This window comes from Pleurodeles waltl, chromosome 2_1, assembly GCF_031143425.1.
Source record: "Pleurodeles waltl isolate 20211129_DDA chromosome 2_1, aPleWal1.hap1.20221129, whole genome shotgun sequence".
In the NCBI taxonomy this organism is placed as follows: Eukaryota; Metazoa; Chordata; class Amphibia; order Caudata; family Salamandridae; genus Pleurodeles; species Pleurodeles waltl.
The window spans coordinates 452,014,919-452,035,541 of record NC_090438.1 but is presented as its reverse complement, the minus strand read 5'-3'; positions in this window follow the sequence as shown (position 1 = coordinate 452,035,541).

Here is a 20,623-nt window from a genome sequence, read left to right as displayed (position 1 = left end):
GGGGATATGAGGTAACTGTGCTGGCGTTGTACACCGTCGCGGTAGGCGGTCGAAGACCGTAGCGCAATCCTGCATTGGTTAACATTGGACCCTATGGGTCCCAGGAGCCAATGACGATGTACGCCGGCGGTGAAGGTACGCACTGCTGCAGACGTGACCGCCATTTTCTCTCTGTTTAATCACTTGATACCTGATCTTCGACAGGAGAGGACCTACACTGCAAGTGCTGCTGTGAACTCAGTCTGGAAGAGACAATGGCTCGTGTGTCTGGGGAAAGGGCCCCTGCCTTCAGCATGGAGGAGTTGGAGAAACTCGTGGATGGGGTCCTTCCCAGTACACGCTACTCTACTGTCCTGCAGACAAACAGGTAAGTAAACTGTGAGCATGCTGTATGGGCAATGCCTGTGTGGTTTGGGGTGGATGAAAGATGGGGGGGTGAGAATGAGGCGCGCATGAAAAGATGTTGAGTGCATGTGTGTCATGGCAAGGGTATGGATGCGGGCCAATGACTGTGACGGTGCGGGTGGTAATATCTTCTCCTTTTCCCCTGTACTATTCCTGTAGGTCAGCGCCCACCAAAAGAAGGACATTTGGAAGTCCGGACCCTGGGGGGTCTACCACAGACGGAGCACCCACGGCCAGAAAAGATGGGAGGACATTCGCCGCTGGAAAAAGAAGACGGCGGAAGCCTAGCTGGGGATGTCCTCCAAACGTGGGAGGGGTGCCCATCGCACTATGACCCCCCTGATGTTCAGGATCCTGGCGGTGGCATACCCGGAGTTGGATGGGCGCTTGAGGGTATCACAGCAGCAACAAGGGGGTGAGTACACTCTCATTCTGCTGATTCAGCGTGCATTGTAGGTGTCTGGGCGGGGGACGTGGGCTGTGGGTTCCCCGAGGCCAGGGTGAGTTTAGTAGGCAAGGACCCTACTGAAGGCAGGCCCTGTGGCACCCCACCCCACCCCACCTGTGTACAGTGCCAACTACACCTAGTCAGGCTCCTGTGATATCCATGTGTGCAGAAATCAGCCATAGCCTTGTAACCCATGTCCCTGGGATTGAATAGTGGACTCAAAGTGCGCAGCGTAGTTCAGGGGGCTTCTGTGTCTTCCGTGTCCACCAACTGTAGCGGTATTGCATGCACTCAACTTGTCTTTCTTCTTCTTGCCCCCCCCTTTTTGTGGTCTCCCTGTTCTTGTGTGCATTAGCATCATCAGGCGGAGGAGCAGTGGCACCGGAGCAGGAGGGAGCTGCATCCCACATGGCCCTGGAGGGCAAAACTACAGAGTCTGAATTCACCAGTGGGACGCAGGGCGAGGGGAGCTCCACGGTGGGGACAGGAGCTGACACCAGCGATACGGACTCCTCCTCTGATGGGAGCTCCCTTGCGGTGGCGGGCCCATCTGTGCGCCCCGCATCTACAAGTACAGCCACCACCCTCTACCAGCACCGCCTTCCCAGCAGCCCCTCAGCTTTTGCCCCCTGCCCGCTCACCCAGGAGGGTGGGCATCACCTCCGCCCCAGGCACCTCAGGCCCTGCCCCAGTTACCCCTGCTGCCCTCAGTGAGGAGGCCATTGACCACCTCAGGTCCCTCACTGTTGGGCAGTCTACCATTTTGAATGCCATACAGGGTGTAGAGAGGCAGTTGCAACAAACCAATGCACATCTGGAGGGCGTTCACTCTGGTCAGGCAGCCGTTCAGCGAGCATTTCAGACTCTGGCCTCAGCAGTGATGGCAGCCATTGTCCCTGTCTCTAGCCTCCCCCCTCCAACTTCCTCCACCCAGACCCATACCCCTGTACCTCAGCCTATCCCAAGCATACCTTCAGACCAGCATGCACACACCTCACACACAAGGGAAGCTCAGTCAAACATAAGCACCACACATCCCACAGGCACTCACGCAAGCATCAGACCCATGCAGAGACACCAACATCCACTGCATCCACTGTGTCCCCCTCCTCCTCGTCTCCCTCCTCCCTCCCAGTCTTAACTCCACTCACACCTGCATGTACTACATCCTCAGCCACTACGTCCATCACCAGCACACCCACCACCACACCCCGCTCACGTGCAGTCACCACCCCTACTACCATTCACACGTCCCCCGTGTCCTCTCCCAGTGTGTCTATGAGGCCACCTCTGAAGGTACACAAACGCAGCCACACACCCACCCAACAGCCATCCACCTCACGACAGCCTCCAGCCCATGCACCTTCACCCAAAGTCAGCAAACGTACACCTCCTACAACCACTACCTCTTCCTCCACTCCCAAACCCCCTCCAGCTACCCGTCCCAGTGTTCCAAAGAAACTTTTCCTGGCCAACCTTGACCTCTTTCCCTCACCTCCCCCACCCCTTCAGTCTCCTAGGGCCCGACTCTCCAGGTCCCAACCTAGCACCTCAGCCACAACATCAGCGGGACCAGTGGTGTCAGTAGTCACCGGATTATGGAGTGAACCAGGCAGCAGGGCAGCCAGTGTGGCAAGGAGCCAGAGTACGAACAGTCCCCCACCTGTCAAGCATAAAAAGTGGGCCAGTGCCCATCGGGAGAGTGGAAAGAAATCAGCCAACAAAGCTGCTCCCAGGGGTACAGTTGGGAGTGTGGAGACATCTGCGACACCATCCAAGCTGGAAAAGGGGCACATTAAAACCGGCAAGTCTGGGAAGATCAGCACGGCGGACAAGACCGACAGCAGACCCGCTGCCCAAGACAGGACCACCAGCAGCAGCCCCTCTGCCCAGGACAAGATCGCCAGCAGCCCCGCTGCCCAAGACAGGACCGCCAGCAGCAGTCCCGCTGCCCAGGACAAGACCGCCAGAAGCACCGCTGCCCAAGACAGGACCGCCAGCAGCAGCCCCGCTGCCCAAGACAGGACCGCCAGCAGCAGCCCGCTGCCCAGGACAAGACCGCCAGCAGCCCAGCTGCCCAAGACAGGACCGCCAGCAGCAGCCCCGCTGCCCAGGACAAGACCGCCAGCAGCCCCGCTGCCCAAGACAAGACCACCAGCAGCAGTCCCGCTGCACAAGACACGACCGCCAGCAGCAGCCCTGCTGCCCAGGAAAAGACCGACAGCAGCCCCGCTGCCCAAGACAGGACCACCAGCAGCAGCCCCGCTGCCCAGGACAAGACCGCCAGCACCACCGCAGGACAGTGAGTGCCAATGATTACTACGCTACTGAGGCCGCCACGGGCAGGTTGAAGCACTCTGGGCACCAAGCCCCCTCCAGAACCAGTGGAGAAAGGCATCCACTACCTCATTTTTTGGCAGGATGAAGCACTCTGGGCACCAAGCCCCCTCCAGAACCAGTGGAGAGTTACATCCACTACCTCTGTCCTTGGTAGGATGAAGCACTCTGGGCACCAAGCCCCCTCCAGAACCAGCGGAGAAAAGCATCCACTACCTCAGTCCTTGGCAGGATGAAGCACTCTGGGCACCAAGCCCCCTCTAGAACCAGTGGAGACTGTTATCCACTTGAGGGACTGTGGCTTTCCACTCCCCAGGATTGAACAGTGGGCAACCCACCCACTGGAGAGACTTGAGAGACTGTGGGTTTGCACTCCCCAGGATTGAACAGTGGGCAGCCCACCCACTGGAGAGACTTGGGAGACTATGGGTTTGCACTCCCCAGGATACATTAATGGGCATGGACCCCCCTCGTGGAGCTGACGTTGTGCACTCCTCCGGCTGAGGTGCCCCCCTTCCCTTCCCCCTGAGATGTCTGTTTTATTTCTATCTGATGCCCCTGCAGTGTTCTCTCCATCTTGTTCGGGTATTGAGTGTGGGCCTCCCCCATGCCTTTTGGGCCCAGTGGTCCACGGACTATGATGGTGGAATCCCTTGGACTTGTGTTCTTGGTGTATATAATTGTTCCTAGTGTAAATGTGTGTAGATGTAAATATTTTTGATTACTGTATTTTAATATATTACAATCATTCAACTCATTTCCTTTTGTACTTGCATTCTTCCAGGGGGGTTTGGTGGGTGTAACTGTGATGTATCAATATGTATAGGTGTGCATGTTGTAGTGGGTGAGGGTGGAGGTGTTGCGTATTGCGTGTGTGTGTCACTGTTTTTCCCTCCCCTGTGTTGTAGGTGCAGTACTCACTGTGGTCTTCGCCGCCAGCTTTCGTGCTCCTGGTAGAGGAGCAGGAAGATAAAGGCTGGGAGAATATGGAGTTCAAGTTCCATGGCGTCCTGGTTCCTCGTGGGGTGTGTAGAGGTGAGCGTTTTCCCTTTGAAGTCCTGTTTTTGCCGTATTTTTGTTTGCAGTGAATCCGTCCCGGAAAAGGTGGCGGATTGGTGGCTTGTAATTCTGTGGGCGGTACATTGTTTTCCGCCTGTCTGTTGGCGGTTACCGCCGCGGTGTTTGTTTGTACCGCTGTGGCGGTCAGAGTGTTAAAGTGGCTGTCTATGTTGGCGGTTTCCGCCACGGTCGTAATTAATTTTTTTTTACCGCTGGCCTGTTGGAGGTTTTACCTTCGCTTTAACACCGACCTCCAGGGTTGTAATGACCACCTTTGTTTTTATTCCTTATTGTACCTCAGACTAATTGTTAGTACACCATTAACCCCCTGAACTCCTCCCATATTCCTCACATCTCTGGCCGTCACACACAACAACCCCCACCCCCCCCCACCAAACAGCAAATTATGTTTCCACCCAGGAGACTGTTCTGGTCCTTCAGGTCAAGGCCCAGCCGTATTTGTCAAAGACAACTGTCACTCATCTGATGGTATCTGCAATAATTTTAGGCAAAATGCAGCCATTCAGGATGCTACCACATTGATAAAACACTCTGCAATGTGAGGTTTTTTAAAGGTATTGTAGTTGTTAGTTTGCATTCCAAAGTTCACTGTGTGCCACCTGTAACACACTTTGCTGATGCAGAACGCAGCAGGACTGCAGGCTGAGAAGCTTAGCACTACTTTAAATGTGTGTTGAAACCTATGTTCAATTTAGTTTTGGTAATGTAGCATGCCTGCCATGCCCCTTTAATGCCCCACACTCCATCACATTGCATTTCTGTTTGGACAGCAATGATTGATGAGAGGTATCGTCCCATTTTACTCAACAGGTCTGATGACATGGTTGTAACCTGTTGAGCCGTAGTTCCAGTTGACAAGATGTGGGTGCCTTGATGTTTACTGTGACGGTGATATGAAAGCATACACAAATATTGGATTCAAACATTTATTTTCATGTTGAACATTTAACTTTTTAGTGATTCTTTGTCCATAAAAGGTCTAGTTTCTTAAGCAAATATTTTTGGCAAAATCGGGACTAACAACCACTGTATGCTGTATCTCCCCTGTATCATCCTCATCCTCCTCCAGTGTCCCATGTGGCGGCATTTGTTCTCACACAAATGTTGGGGAGGATGACACAGACTAATATATCTTGCAGACCAAAGGGGTCAAGTATAGCAAACTGGTGCCTGACATGTCGAGGCATCTACACCTGGGCTTTTGTACACCAACAGTACACTCCAAAATATTGCAGGTCTTCGCTAATGCCTGATTGTAGTGTTGTTCCATGTCAGTCTGTGGTTGTGCTATTGGGGTTATGACCCAAGGCTGAAGAACAAATCCTTGGTCAGATAAAACTGAAAAAAACATGACAAATGTAAGTGATTTTGCTATTTGTTTCAGCAACATTTCTGTACATTTGTTTTATGTATACAGATGAACTCAAACATGTTTCTTACAGTATGACACATTATGTATTTCACATACATTTTGGTTTGCACATGTCTCATCCGATTTTCTGTGTAACAGCAGATGCTGTGCATGGCCTGTGACTTTGGATACTTCTACATCCTGACTTTCATGCTTCTCCAGTAGCTTACTGTGATGGGCAGTTAGAGATGTTCTTGCTTACTCCATATTAAGGGTACTCACTACAAGTGTTAAGTGATATATTATTGATCAGATTGTTTGAACATTTGGCAAACCCTGGGTAGGTAATGACATGGGCAACATGTCAGAGAATTCAAACATACATATGTCCATGTAAAACCACTGAGGTTGTGGGTGGCCTACATGACATTGACACTGTCATTTAATAGTTCACTTTTTCACATACGATTTTGGGGCATACATGTGGCAGAGTTCTCAATCAATCTAAGAAATTTATAGAGTGCGCTACTCACCCATGAGGGTCTCAAGGCGCTGGGGCGGGGCAGGGGTGGGAGTTGAAGGGGGGAGGAGGGTTCACTGTTCGAATAGCCATGTATTGAGGTTTTTTCTGAAAAGCAGGCGGTGGTGGGGTTGCGGGTGAGGGAGATAATGAGTTTTGGGTTTTGCAAAGGTTGGTGGGGGAGAAGTTCCAGGTCTTGGGGGCGAGGTAGGGGAAGGACCTGCCTCCGGTGGTGGTGCGTTGGATGCGGGGGATTGTGGCTAGTGTGAGGTTGGCGGATCGGAGGTGGAGTGTGGAAGTGTGGAAGTTCACTCTTTCGTTGAGGTAGGCTGGGCCGGTGTTGTGGAGGGATTTGTGTGCGTGGATGAGGATCTTGAAGGTGATCCTCTTGTCTATGGAGAGCCAGTTAAGGGATTTGAGGTGTGGTGTCATGTGTTCATGGCAGGGAGGTTCAGGATGCAGCGTGCAGCTGTGTTCTGGATTCTCTGGAGTTTGCGTTTGAGTTTGAGTTTGAGTGTGATGCCGGTGTAGAGGGCGTTACCGTAGTCTAGCCTGCTGCTGATGAGTGCGTGGGTGACGGTCTTCCTGGTCTCTGTGGGAATCCATCTGAAGGTTTTTTTCAGCGTGCGGAGTGTGTGGAAACAGGAGGAGGTGACTGCGTTGATTTGTTGGGTCATGGAGAGGGAGGTGTCTAGGATGATGCTGAGGTTGCGTGCGTGGTTTGTGGGGTGGGTGCGGGGCCTAGGGTGGTGGGCCACCAGGGGTCATCCCATATGGTTTTGTTGGGGCCAAAGATGATGATTTCTGTTTTATTGGAGTTGAGCTTGAGGTGATTTATTGTCATCCAGGTGGCGGTGTCGAGGAGAGCAGCGTGGAGGTTGGTTTTGGCGGTGGTGGGGTTGCGGGTGAGGGAGATAATGAGTTGGGTGTCATCTGTGTAGGAGAGGATGGTGATTCCGTGCAGTTGGAGGATGTTGGTGAGGGGGGTCATGTAAATGTTGAAGAGAGTGGGGCAGAGGGAGGACCCTTGGGGGACTCCGCAGATGATTTTGGTAGCAGTGGAGTGGAAGGGTTGGAGGCGGACTTTTTAGGTTCTATCAGTGAGGAATGAGGTGAGCCAGTCTAGGGCTTTGTGTCCAATTCCTGTGTTGTGGAGGCGTGCGCGGAGTGTGTGGTGGCAGACATTGTCAAAGGCCGCAGAGAGGTCTAGGTGGATGAGTGCGACTGTCTCGCCCTTGTCGACTCTGGTTCCGATGTCATTGGTACATGCGATGAGGGCGGTTTCTGTGCTGTGGTTCTTGCAGGACCCATATTGAGAGGGGTCGAGTGTGTTCTTTTCCTCAAGGAAGTGGGATAGGTGGGTGTTGACTAGTTTCTCTGCAACCTTGGCGGGGAAAGGGAGGCGAGAGATGGGGCGGTAGTTGGAGAGGTCTTCCGGGTCAGCTTTGGGCTTTTTTAGGAGTGCAGTGATTTCTGCGTGATTCCAGAGGTCAGGGAAGGTGGCGGTGTCAAATGAGGTGTTGATTATGTCGCAGAGTTTGGGGGGCGATGGTTGGGCTGGCTTTGTTGAAAATGTGATGGGGGCAAGGGTCGGCGGGGGATTCGGAGTGGATAGAATTCATGGTTATTTCAATTTCTTCGTCAGTGGTTGGGGCCTATGTGGTAAGTAGGTTTGGGGGGCCGTGAGGGGGGTCTGAGTTGGGTGGGTGAGGGGCGTGTGTGGTGGGTGTGGGTGGTATGAAGCTGTTGTGGATGTCTAGGATTTTGTAGTGGCAGTGGTTGGAGAGGGAGTCGCAGAGGGCTTGTGTGTGTGTGGGGTCTATGTTGCTGGCTTTGTGTTTGGGTAGCTTTTTAATGATGGGGAAGAGTTCTTTGCTGTTTTGGGAGTTGTTGTCACTGCATTCCTTGTAGTGTGCTCTTTTGGTGGTGCGTATGAGTTGGTGGTGGGTGCGAATGGAGTTTTTGAGGGTGGAGAAGTTGGTTGTTGAGGGTTCTTGTCGCCAGGCTTTCTCCGCCTGGCTGCATTTGCGCTTAGAGTCTTGGAGCTCAGTGGTGAACTATGGGGCGTTCTTGATGTTGTGGGCAGTGATGTTTTTTCTGAGGGGGGCTAGTGTGTCTGCGCAGGTCGTGATCCATTTAGAGAGGTTGTGGGTCACGGTGTTGGGGTCGTCAGTGTGGAGGGGTGGGTTATGCGTCAGTTGGGAGTTCAGGTGTTCTGCAGGGATCTTGTCCCACATGCGGTAGGGTGTGGTGTGTTGGTGGTGGTGCTTGGGGGGTTTGGCGACATGTAACATGTATTGGTCTCCAATTTATTATCAAGCTTCAGCTATTTTTTTCACTGAAAGGTTGTCATGGTCCACTTTGATTCAGACATATGTCTTGTAATGTGGACCATCTTTTTGTGGGACACAATGTTGTAGTTACAAGTAACTGTCTATTAAAAATGTAGACACAATACCTTAGTTTTTAACATTTATGTGACTAACTCTAAATTCTGGGTAAATCTATACCTCCAGGCCTGAACTCTGTCATCATTGGTGTGACCACTGAATGTTGACATTGATAACCTGAGTGCACTCTAATACCTTGAATAGGTTGCAATTTAAGCTTTGTTCTTGACTGATGTCTGACATTTTTCACAGCATTGTGTTTGACACCACAGAACTGGTGAACTATCATATCGCTTATGTATGTCAATGTGGCTTATTCACTCTATATATTTGTGTGTACCTACACTGTCGGTGTGAGTGGGACATGTAGCTGTTTGTACTGAGAATGTCATAAAGTTACACAATATAGAGTTTCAAAACTTTTTCGCCTACACTTACATTGCATGCCACTCATGATCTTTAAACAGATTACATCCAGATTTTCTCCTATAACTCTTTGCTACATACAGGTATACTGCCCGTGTGACACATGTATTCATTACAACATTATTTGTTATAACACCATTAAAAATGTGGACATTTGACTGATCCAAAGAGTACATACAACATTGAGGTAACACTCATCTCACAAATATCTTTTGTGTAGCCTTTGTACTTATATGAAATTTTCAGGCATACACATAGATTTTGACATGATCGTCTATCCAGCACAGATGATGTGATTCCAATCTTTCACACATAGTGGAGTGAAACATTACTGCTCACAAATGTGCTGTATTAGTGACATAGAAATATCAGTGTACAAATGTCAGAAAGTGGCATTATTAGGTACACATTGCTCTATGTTGTTGACACTAGGGGCCAGAAATGTTGACGAGCTTTTGGAGATGCATCTGTGCACCAGTGAGAGGTACTGAGACCTGAGAGGACTATGGCAGCATTCTCAGCAACCCCTGATGAAATTCTTTTTTTGATCTTTACTGATGAAAGATAAAATCAGAAACATGCGTCTAGAGAAGTATAGCTTTACCTTCACCAACTCTGTTGGAAAACTACAGCTAATATCAAAGTAAGAGCAAACTTTGTATTGCCTTTACCAGAATGAAAGGGGCGAACTCTGATGTGATGTGTGGCAGTGTGCTCCCATCACCCTTCTGTTTATATGCTCCCTTGACCTGACAAGCTTTTGGAGATGCATCTTTGCACCAGCGTGAGGTACAGAGACCTGAGAGGGCTGTGACAACATTCTCAGCATCCTCTCATGAAATTCATTATTTATCTCTACTGATGAGGGATAAAATCCAGATACAAATTAGTTTAGAGTGTACACCACTATCTGCACCTACCCTGGTAAGAAACTACATCTAATATTCATATAAGCACAACCTTTAACTGCATTTACTGCAATGCAAAGAGGTAAACTGTGCTGTGATGTGAGGCATTATGCTCCAATCCCCCTTCTATTTAAAAAGGCTCCCTTGAGACAAAAAGCTAACGAGTTTTGGAGATGTACCTGTGTGCTAGTGAGAGGCACTGAGACCAGGGAGGACTGTGGCAGCATCCTCAACAAGCCCTGGTGAAATTAGTTTTTTGATCTCTACTGATGAGTGACAAAATCCAGAAACACGTGTGTCTAGAAATGTACAGCAGTGTCTGCACCAACCCTTGTGAAAACGCACATCTAGTATTCAAGTAAGCTCAAACTTTGCACTGTATTTACCACAATGCAAAGTGGCGAACTGTGCTGTGATGTGAATCAGTGTGCTCCCATCCCCTTTCTGTTTAGAATGGCTCCATTGAGCCAACAAGCTGACATGCATTTCAGGGATGTACCTGTGCTCTAGTGAGATGTACTGAGACCTGAGAGGACTGTGCAGCATTCTCAGCAACCTCTGATGAAATTCATTTTTGATCTCTACAGATAAAGGATAAAATCCAGAAGCACCTGTGTCAAGAGGTGTACAGCACAATCTGTACCAACTGTAGTGAAAAACTACAGCTAATGGTGAAAAACTACAGCTAATGTTCAAATAATTTCACATTTTGCACTGAGTTGTGAGACAGTGTGCTCCCATTACCCTTCCGTTTAAAAAGGTTCTCTTGAGGCAACAAGCAAAGTGTGAGCTCAGAAACCCCAAACTCCAAATTTTTATCTGCTCTCAAAGGAAAACTGCACTATAAGGATTTTTAAAGGCATCCCCCATTGTTAACCTGTGAGAGAGATAGGCCTTGCAACAGTGAAAACCGAATTTGGAAGTATTTAATTGTTAGGACATGTAAAACACCATGGCTCACATTTAAAATACACTGTGCCATGCCCATGGGGCTGCCTAGGGCCTACCTTAAGGGTGCCTTACATGTATAAAAAGGGAAGGTTTGGGCTTGGCAAGTGGGTACACTTGGCAGGTCGAATTGGCAGTTTATAAACTGCACACACAGACATTGCAGTGGCAGGTCTGAGCCATGTTTACAGAGCTACTCATGTGGGTGGCACAATCAGTGCTGCAGGCACACCAGTAGCATTTGATTTACAGGCCCTACGCACCTCTAGTGCACTTAATTAGGGACTTATGAGTAAATCAAATACGCCAATTATGGGAAAGCCAATTACATATGTAATTTCACATGGGGAGTGTTAGACTTTTCATCCTTGGCGTGGTCTCCCTTAACTTTTTGCCTCTGTTCCCCAGGTTGTTGATGTGTGCTGGACTCTGATTTTGCTGTTTTTGTTACTCTGGGCACTTTACCACTGCTAAACAGTGCTAAAGTGCAAGTGCTCCTGTTTAAATTGTATGTAAGTGGTTCATCCATGATTGGCATATTTGAATTACTAGTAAGTCCCTAGTAATGTGCACTAGAGGTGCCAGGGCCTGTAAACCAAATGCTACTAGTGGGCCTGCAGCACTGGTTGTGCCACCCACATAAGTAGCTCTGTAATCATGTCTCAGACCTGCCCCTGCAGTGTCTGTATGTGTATTCTTACACTGTAAATTCGACTTGGCAAGTGTACCCACTTGCCAGGCCTAAACCTTCCCTTTCCTTACATGTAAGGCACCCCTAAGGTAGGCCCTAGGTAGCCCCAAGGGCAGGGTGCAGTGTATGGATAAGGTAGGACATATAGTAATGTGGTTTATATGTCCTGACAGTGAAATACTGCCAATTTCGTTTTCACTGTTGCAAGGTCTGTCTCTCTCTCATAGGATAATATGGGGGCTACCTTTAAATATGATTAAAGTGTAGATTCCCCTAGAGAGTAGATGGACAGGTGGAGTTTGGGATCCCTGAACTCACAATTTAAAAATACATCTTTTAGTAAAGTTGATTTTGAGATTGTGCGTTTGAAAATGCCACTTTTAGAAAGTGAGCATTTTCTTGCTTAAACCATTCTGTGACTCTGCCTTGTTTGTGGATTCCCTGTCTGGGTCAGTTTGACAGTTGGGTTGTTTTTCACCTCACACCAGACAGTGACACAAAGGGAGCTGGGGTGTGATCTGCATTTCCTGATTAGCCATCTCTGCTAGGAGGGAGGGGTGGAGTGGTCACTCTCATCTGAAAGGACTGTGCCTGCCTCTGACAATGCTGTCTCCAGCCCCCTGGTGTGTGTCTGAGGCCTTGCCTGGGCAAGGCAGGATTTCACAAGAAGGTGTGAGTCCCCTTTGAAGAAAGGTGACTTCAAAGACTAAAATGGGTATAAGAAGGGCACCCAAACTTACAAACTTTAGAAACACTTCTGGAATCAAGAGGAACCTCTGCCTGGAGAAGAGCTGATCGCTGAGGAACAAGTGCTGCCCTGCCTGTGACTGTGCTTTGTGGAGCTTTCCTGCAGTGCTGCTTCTGCCAGAGTAAGAGGGCAAAGACTGGACTTTGTGTGCCTTCCATCTTGAAGAAGAAATCTCCAAGGGCTTGATGTAGAGCTTGCCTCCTGTTGTTGAAGTCTCAGGGATAGCAAAGACTTCTACCTGCCAGCACCTGGAGTCTCTGGAGAGACCCCTACTCTGCTCTGTGGTGCCCTTCCAGTTCCTGGGACCCTGAAAGGAGAGGCTGGCAGCCTAAGGACAAAAATACACGCACCGAGCACCGTGCGGAGAAAAAGATTGACGCGAATCCGATCGCGGCTGAGAAAACGACGCGACGCCGGTTCCGCAGCTGAGAAACGACGCCGCAGGAAACGCGACCGAAAAACCGACGCCCGGAGCAGGAGAAACGACGCGCAGCATTGCTGACGGAGGCTGAGAGATCGCACCCTGCGCCGCGGGACTTTCGGATCGTCGTGTGGCTGGCTTTTTCAACGCGCACCGCCGTGCCGAGTTGTTTTCGACGCACACAGCCGTGCAGGGTTACTTTCGACGCACACCGCCCGTGCGGGGTTATTTTTGACGCAAACCAGGTACATTTTCACGCTAGCAGCGCTAGTGTGGTGTTACAACTACCTAAAGACTCTTTTTATTTTAAACCTTTAAAAAATCATAACTTGACTTGTGTATGTTGGATTTTTGTCGTTTTGGTCTTGTTTTGTCTAGATAAATATTTCCTATTTTTCTAAACTGGTGTTGTGTCATTTTGTAGTGTTTTCATTAAGTTACTGTGTGTGTTGGTACAAATACTTTACGCCCAGCACTCTGAGGTTAAGCCTACTGCTCTGCCAAGCTACCAAGGGGGTAAGCAGGGGTTAGCTGAGGGTGATTCTCTTTTATCCTAACTAGAGTGAGGGTCCTTGCTTGAACAGGGGGTAACCTGACTGTCAACCAAAGACCCCATTTCTAACAGGGAGCATATGCACTTTAGTGAAAAACTACAGCTAATATTCATGCAAGCACCAACTTTGTACTGAGTTTACCACAATGCAAAGGGGCGAACTGTGCTGTGATGTTCGGCAGTGTGTTCCCATCCCCCTTCTGTTTAAAAAGGGTCCCTAGAGCCTACATGCTCACAAGCTTTTGGAGATGCACCTGTGTGCCAATGAGAGGTACTGAGGCCTAGAAAACCACCCAAACGTGCTTTGTGTGCTTTGACATATCAGAGCTATGGAATTGCATTACACATGTACAATGATTTATGGTGTAAGTTTTTGGCACAGCCCTCATACATTATGCTCTAGCTCCATCCACAGGCACAGATGTGGCTATTCTCTGCCTGTTGCCTGTTGCCTGTGCCTGTTTTAGTTGGGTATTGTATAGTTCAGATTTACTTATTAACAAGTAGGCCTTTCTGGAATTCTCATTTATGATGCTGTGCCTGAAGGAGTATGCATCATGCGCTGTTCCCAGGTATTTAGTTAGCACATTAGTGAACTTCCCCAGATGATCCACAATGGCCTGGACGCTAATAGAATATGTGTGTTTCCAATTGTGGAACTTGGTGCCCTTTCAGCTAGGGGAGCCAGTTGCACATGTGTGTAGTACCTAGCCACCAAGACATGTGGAATGAGCATAGAAGCCTTGCTTGGTCTCCATCTGTTGTGTCTTGGAGAAGTGGAGGTACTGAGGCAAATGATGGCATCGAGGAGAGTGGACAAGAAGGCAGAAAAAGATGCCTCTGATATCCCTTCCACTCCTGCTTTTGTGACTTGGAAGGACCGAGAGTCCAGCCTGTGTAGTACAGCCATCAGTTTCACCTATGGAGGAATGTTAGTGGGCCTGGCAGTTGGTGGCAGCATATTTGGCCCAATCTCCTGCAGCAAATCTATGATGGACTCCCTCCGAAGCCTATAGAATTTTATCACCTCTCCCTGAGGTTGATGAGGGAGATTTGCTGGCAGAACACAGGCTCCCTCCTCCTTCATGTGTATGAGATGGTGGTAGTCTCCTTGCTATTCCAGGTTATAGGATGACAACCTCTATGGTTGAGCTTGCCAAAGTTTGTTTTTGGATGTTCAGGTTTATATGGCACAGCCACTGTGCCATTTTCTATGCCTGGTTTACTTATGTGCAGGACATTGTGGAGCATTTGGGCTTTGCATGCCGCATCCATATGATGCAGCACATATTGCCAAAACCATAAATACCACTGTATTGTTTTCCGTTACTTTTTGCAGGGGAACATCTACCTTGCATACTTTATTTTCTACATGGCACAGCTGCTTGAGCTTTTAGACTACACAAATCTAGAAAAACAGTGCATTTGGACAAATGAGTCGCCTCATAGATTTGGAGTAATGCTGGGGCCACTGACGCATCAAAACGTTTGGGGCAACGTTGGCACAAGCCTCTCATGAATATACCCCCAGGGCTATAAGAAATGGAACATAAACATGTACCTCAGTACAAGGGTAGGGAGATCTCTTCACAGATAGAACAAAATAACAACAAAAAATGGTTCAGTCTATAAATGTATAAGCCAACATATTCAAAACTGCGATGAATCAATAAGAGTTAACGTTACAACGGTATTAAGAGGCAGTCCATTAGCTATTCGATTTCAAGTGGAGTCTAAATAGGTGAGTATTTAGAGTCTTACTGAAGGTTAGGAAGTTTGATTTTCCACTGAATGTTTCAGGGAGGCTATTCTTTGATATAGATTTAGATTTTTTAGTGTGAGGATTTCAGGAAGTAGCATGTTTTTGCCACATCTTCTTCTTCTGGTGGAGTGGGATTTGTTTCCTAGTTAGGTGAATTTGCTTATGACTAAGGAAGACGGTTTTGAGGTCAATTCTGTCCCTAAGAAGCAGTCAGTGTGATTTCTTTAAATGGATGAAATATTATCAAATGTTTAGTCTAGGCATGTGGTGGATTGCTAGATGAGATGGCTCTGAGAGAGTTTGGGGAGACCAGCTGGCAGTTCGCTGCGGCCATGCACGTGAAACAGAAGCAGAGATTGTAAAACTGTTCTGAAGTCGGATAGTGGGATATTGGGTTTAAGCTTCTTGAACAGGTAGAGTCTGGAAGAAGTTTGACACCTTAAATGTTTTGGGTAGTATGGTTAATTTCTGGATGATGATAATTTGCCCAGGTGAAATATCCATTCTGAGGGCATAATCTCACATAATTTCAGTACTTTTTCCTTATGCTTGTTAAGTGAAATTTCTGAATTTATGCTATTGCACTATTGTATAATTATTCAGTCATTGTGCCAAAAATTTAGAGCAAGCACACACAGACAACACGGATTGAGAGCAGTTATTGCTTACTAATCTGCTATTTTAAGCATAATAGGTGCATTCACAATATTGACCGTGAGGATGAATTTCACACTAAAATATTACACTTAGGGCTAGATATACAAATCAATTTACCAGGGCCATTTGCGTCTGGTAACGTGAATTTTGCCATGTACAAAAGGCAAACTTGTTACCGAATTGCATTTTGCTTTTGCGATTCGGTATTAGGAAGGGAGGTGTTTATAGCATCCCTTCCTAATTCTTATTTGCACTGGCATGTATAAATGGTCGGAACCGGAATGCGGTCACAAAACATTCATACTTTACAGACACCGTAGAGGAGGTGGTAACCCATTCGCAAATTAAATGAGGGGGTGCCAATTTTTAATTAAGAGCAGGCAGTGGTCCCAAGGAGAACTGCCTACTCTTAAAAAATGTAAAGATAATGTTTAATTTTTTTATTTGAAATGCAGCCAGTTTTCCTTTGAAGAAAACGGGCTGCATTAAAAAAAAAAACTGCTTTTTTTAGAAAGCAGTCACAGACATGGTGGTCTGCAGGCCAGTGACGTAACAAAGGCCCCTGCAGTGCGGGGGGCAAGCTCCAGGAAGCCCTCAGCACAGTACACTGTGCAGGGGCAGCAGGCACCTAAGTGGCTCGAGGGGGGAGGGGGCCCCCTACTGGTACTTTGTAGGGGGCCCCCTTAAATGTTGTTATGCCACTGCTTCTGACCCCAGCAGGCCACCATCCCGGTGAGTGCTGGTCATTCCCAATAGATCGCAATTTGCAACGTGGCTCATGAATAATAGTGAGACAGGTCCCTTGCGACCTATTTCGGAATCACAAACAGTGTCTCAGACACTGTTGTACATCAGTGTTTGCAACTCGCAATTTGCTAGTTGCAAAAAATTGCAAATTGTGAATCACAAACACTGAGAGTCGTACATCTGGCACTAAGTATCGATTTTGCATTTCATGTAATCACGCATAATGTCACATAACTTTTTCAAAAAGTTCATGTAATTATGCAAAAGCATAAAAAATGCTAATTTCACACACCACTAGATAAATCAGAGACATTTAGCTGTAGGGACCAATGTTAGAGACATGTCTACAGGTGGGAGAATCTGCAGTCATGACGGTAGAGTAGGGGTGGACTCATTAACATAGGGAAGTAGGAACTACCTGAATGATCCTATTTAAACAAAACAAGATCTTGTAGACAGCAAGGAGAACTCTTTCAGCACATAACATTCAATTTTTATTCTGGTGAGAAGGACTTCATGATTTAAAGTATCAAATGCTGATATAAAGTCTATCATTAACCGGATGTAAAAGTCACTTCCAGCCAAGCTTCTGAGTGGTAGTGGTAGTGTGACGTAGTCATTTCTGAAATCATGATTCATAAGTATTAAGACGGTTAATATCAGGTATGTATGCCATAAGTTGCACTGAAATAGCCTTTACAAACATTTATTTTTCACAAGGAATGCTATCTGCATAAAAGACTTTGGGGGTCATTCTAACCGCCAGGGCTAAAATGACGGGGGCACCGCCAACAGGCTGGCGGTGCCCGGCAGGGCATTCTGACCGCGGCGGTTCGGCCGCGGTCAGAAGTGGAAAACCGGCGGTCTCTCGCCGGTTTTCCGCTGCCCTTCTGAATCCTCCATGGCGGCGCAGCTCGCTGCGCCGCCATGGGGATTCAGACACCCCATACCGCCAGGAACAGGATGGCGGTATGGGGTGTCGTGGGGCCCCTGGGCACTGCAGGGGCCCCCGTAAGAGGGCCCCACAATGAATTTCACTGTCTGCATTGCAGACAGTGAAATTTGCGACGGGTGCCACTGCACCCGTCGCACCTTCCCACTCCATTCGGAGCCGGCGTCCTCGTGGGAAGGTTGTTTTACACTGGGCTGGCGGGCGGCCTTTTGGCGGTCGCCCGCCAGCCCAGTGTAAAACCCAGAATACCCGCAGCGGTCTAATGACCGCGGTGCGGTATTCTGGAGGGGGGAACTCTGGCGGGCGGCCTCCGCCGCCCGCCAGGGTGAGAATCACCCCCTTTGAGTCCATAGTGTTAAAATTTGGTTTCTTCAGTAGGGGTGTAATTTGACCAGACTCTAATGAGGAGGTGGATGTATTTTCTTTGAGTAATGTATTAACATTTTGAACATTCAAGGGTGTAGGAGGCTGGCCTGGCTTATAGTGGGTACCTTGTGGTACTTACACCTTGTGCCAGGTCCAGTTATCCCTTATTAGTAGATTAGAAGTGTTCTAGCAGTTTAGGCTGATAGAGGTAGCTATAGCAGAGCAGCTTAGGCTGAACTAGGAGACATGCAAAGCTCCTACCATACCACTTATATCACTTAGCACTATATCATCAGAAAACACAATACTCAGAGTTAAAAAAATAAAGGTACTTTATTTTAGTGACAATATGCCAGAAGTATCTCAGAGTTTATACTCCCTTAGGAGGTAAGTAATATACACAAAATATACACACAAACAAAAATCAGGTAAGTAAACTGTTAGAAAAGTAGTGCAAACACTGTAGAACACAATAGAATGCAATAGGAGACAATAGGCCTAGGGGCAACACAAACTATGTACTCCAAAAGTGGAATGCGAACCACAAATGGACCCCAGGCCTATTTTAGTGCGTAGAGGGTCGCTGGGAGGGTAAGAAAACACTAAGGGTGTCCAATATACCCCACCCCAAGACCCTGAAAAGTAGGAGTAAAGTTACCCTACTACCCCAGAAAGACAGTAAAGTCGAGATAGGGGATTCTGCGAAGACAACAACTGACAGCAAAGCACTGAAGAAGGATTCCTGGACCAGAGGACCTGCAAAGGAAGGGGACCAAGTCCAAGAATCAGGCAAGTGTCCAGGAGGGCAGGAACATCGTCTTTAGTCAGAAGATGTCCCACAGCGTGCTGGAGGATGCAGAGTTGTTTCCACGCAGAAATACCACAAACAAGCCTTGCTAGCTGCAAGAGTCACAGTTGAAGATTTTGGGTGCTGCCAGGGCCCTGAAAGAACCAGGAGGTTGCCCCTTGGAGTAGGAGACAGAGGGGCTCTCAGCAACACTGAGAGTCAATGCAGAAGCAGGCAGCACCCGCAGAAGTACCAGAAAAGGCATTCAGAAGATCTGAGCATGGTGGTCATCTCAGCACAACAAAAGGGAGTCCCACGAAGTCGGAGTCCAACTCAGCAAGTTGGGCAATGCAGGACGGAGTGTTGGGGACCTGGGCTAGTCTTTGCACAAAGGAAGTCTTGCAAAAGTGCACAGAAGCCCTAGCAGCTGAAGTTCATGCAGTACACAGGATTACTGTCTAGCTTGGGGAGACAAGGACTCACCTCCACCAAATTTGGACAGAAGGGCCACTGGACTGTCGGGGACACTTGGATCCAGCTCCTGTGTTCCAGGGACCACGCTCATCAAGATGAGAGGGGACCCAGAGGACCGGTAATGCAGAGGTTTGGTGCCGGCGTTTGCAGGGGAAGATTCCGTCGACCCACAGGAGATTTCTTCTTGGCTTCCAGTGCAGGGTGAAGGCAGACAGCCCTCAGAGCATGCACCACCAGGAAACAGTTGAGAAAGCGGGCAGGGTGAGGCGCTACAATGTTGCTGGTAATTTTCTTGCTACTTTGTTGCTGTTTTGCAGGTGTCCTGGAGCAGTCAGCGGTCAATCCTTGGCAGAAGTCAAAGAGGGAAGTGCAGAGGAACTCTGGTGAGCTCTTGCATTCGTTATCTGGTGAGATACCCACAGGAGAGACCCTAAATAGCCCTCAGAGGAGGATTGGCTACAGAAAAAGGTAAGCACCTATCAGGAGGGGTCTCTGACATCACCTGCTGACACTGTCCACTCAGAGGTGTCAATTGTGCCCTCACACCTCTGCATCCAAGATGGTAGAGGTCTGGGACACACTGGAGGAGCTCTGGGCACCTCCCCTTGGGAGGTGCTGGTCAGGGGAGTGGTCACTCCCCTTTCCTTTGTCCAGTTTCGCGGCAGAGCAGGGCTGGGTGGATCCCTGAACCGGTGTAGGCTGGCTTATGCAAGTAGGGCACCATCTGTGCCCTTCAAAGCATTTCCAGAGGCCAGGAAAGGCTACTCCTCCCAGGCCCTTCACACCTATTTCCAAAGGGAGAGTGTGTAACACCCTCTCTCAGAGGAAATCCTTTGTTCAGCCTTCCTGGGACTGGGCTGCCCAGGCCCCAGGGGGGCAGAAACCTGTCTGAGGGTTGGCAGCAGCAGTAGCTGCAGAGAAAACCCCGGGAAGTTAGTTTGGAAGCACCCGGGCTCAATGCTAGAGCCCCGGGGATTCATGGAATTGTCCCCCCAATACCAGAATGGTATTGGGGGGACAATTCCATGATCCTAGACATGTTACATGCCCATGTTTGGAGTTACCATTGTGACGCTACATGTAGGTATTGACCTATATGTAGTGCACGCGTGTAATGGTGTCCCCGCACTCATAAAGTCTGGGGAAATTGCCCTGTACAATGTGGGGGCATCTTGGCTAGTGCCAGGGTGCCCTCACACTAAGTAACTTTGCACCAAATCTTCACCAAGTGAGGGTTAGACATATAGGTGACTTATAAGTTACTTAAGTGCAGTGTAACATGGCTGTGAAATAGCGTGGACGTTATTTCACTCAGGCTGCAGTGGCAGTCCTGTGTAGGATTTGTCTGAGCTCCCAATGAGTGGCAAAAGAAATGCTGCAGCCCATAGGGATCTCCTGGAACCACAATACCCTGGGTACCTAGGTACCATATACTAGGTAATTATAAGGGTGTTCCAGTTTGCTAATCAGAATTGGTAAAATTAGTCACTAGCCTGCAGTGACAATTTTAAAAGCAGAGAGAGCATAAACACAGAGGTTCTGGTTAGCAGAGCCTCAGTTATACAGTTAGGCACCACATAGGAACACATACAGGGCACACTTTATGAGCACTGGGATCCTGGCTAGCAGGATCCCAGTGACAAAGGCAAAAA